We start from the raw sequence: 1,769 nt of genomic DNA, 5'->3' as shown, positions 1-1,769 counted from the left end.
TTTTAAGATTCAGAAAGACATTCAAACTCTCAATGATTTTAGATGATCTAAAAAAGAAAAGTAATAAAAAAAAGGGTCGTTGTAGCTTTAAATGAAGAAGAAGCTGATTTCAATCAATATTTTGGGAAGAAAACTGAAGATTCAAGTTTCCATTAAAATGAGTAGGGGTTACCACATTTGTTTCAAATATGTTTTTACTTTTCACTATTTTTAATCATTGCTTTTATCTTGTTTATTGAATTTTGGCAGAGAGCTTAGGCCATTTATTAAAAATATACTATAACTTTTAAATATGAATAATTGTACAAAGTGGACTTATATAGGATAAAAACATATTAAAATTATTACCTAATAGGCTTGTACTCATTAACACCAATATGACACGTGATTCATATTACTCCTACACACAAATCATATCTCCATTTGAGAACCCATAAAAATATATCCTAATATGCTTGATATCTCTCGAGCATATATATGCTTTTCAAGAATCTATATTAAACCAAGTTGCACGTTATTAGTTTTTAGGCTGAATTTATTTCTTTTCTTAATTTAATTTATTGTTTTAATTTAATCGTTTAATTAAAAAATTAAAAAAATGTTATACTCTAGTTTTTTAAAGCTCTTTCGTAGTCTAACAAATCTTTTATATTAAATTTTATAGAAAAAACGTTAAATATCACCTACTTGACCGTTGTAATATCTTTTTAAAATCTGATATGGCTATTTGTTTGGTTTTTTTTTAATATTATTAATATTATTTTAATTTAAATTATAAAAATTATTTTTAATTTTAGAAATATCATTTCTCAACTCTTCACCTACCAACACATGTATATTTTTCTCTCTGAAACTCTTTAATTACGAACCCTAGCTCACTCTTCTACTCTTCTCATACTCTGAAACTTGTAGCGACGAAGAAAACAATTCCGTTTGAAACTTGGAGCAACGAAGAAGACGATACATAAACGTTTTCACCATTGTTCATTTCCAGTTTTCTTCTAAGGTATGATTATCTGTTTACTATTTTAAAAAGCAATCCTTTTTCGTTTTCTCATTCTTCAAAGACTGAATTCTTCATTATTTTGTCTGATTAGGTCATGACTAATAGGTTTCAGTGTGTTATCCATCACGAGGGTGTGTTTGTTGAGTTTAAGATATTAGGTTACAAGGGGTTAGAGGAAGTTTGGAAAGTTGACCATGATTTTTGGAGTTATTTTGAGGTTCTAAGTGGTTTAAAGAATTTAGGGTACCCAAAAGTGGAGAGTTTATGGTATTATGATGCAATGGATATTAATGAGCTAGTTTTGTTGAAAGATGATGCATGAATAAATAGAATGAAAATCATAACACTGATAAATGAGAATGTGCATTTATATGGTATTCATCCACTCTCACAACCAGATTATATTAAAGAGCCAATACTCTCTCTAGAAAACATTGTAGGACCCAATGAAAAGGATGAAGAATGTGAGGTAAGAGATTATGACACTTTGGAGGATTTGAATAGTTTAGAAGATAACATCTTGGATGATTTGAATAATGATTTAAAATGTACTTTTGATGATTTGGGAGCTTTTGAATATTTGAATAATATAAGCGACAAGTTTGATGAAGGAGGGACCACTAGTGTAGAAGATGCAGTTGACCAAAAAGTTTCATGTGAGGATGTTAATTTTGAGAGGACCATTGAGGGCATTGACTAAGAAGATTCATGAGAGGATGTTACTTTAGAGGGGACCACTGAGTGTGAGGAAGCATAGAGACTG

Source organism: Lathyrus oleraceus, chromosome 6, assembly GCF_024323335.1.
Source record: "Lathyrus oleraceus cultivar Zhongwan6 chromosome 6, CAAS_Psat_ZW6_1.0, whole genome shotgun sequence".
NCBI classification, from domain to species: domain Eukaryota; kingdom Viridiplantae; phylum Streptophyta; class Magnoliopsida; order Fabales; family Fabaceae; genus Lathyrus; species Lathyrus oleraceus.
The sequence above is the reverse complement of the archived record's forward strand: the minus strand, read 5'-3'. Positions refer to the sequence as shown.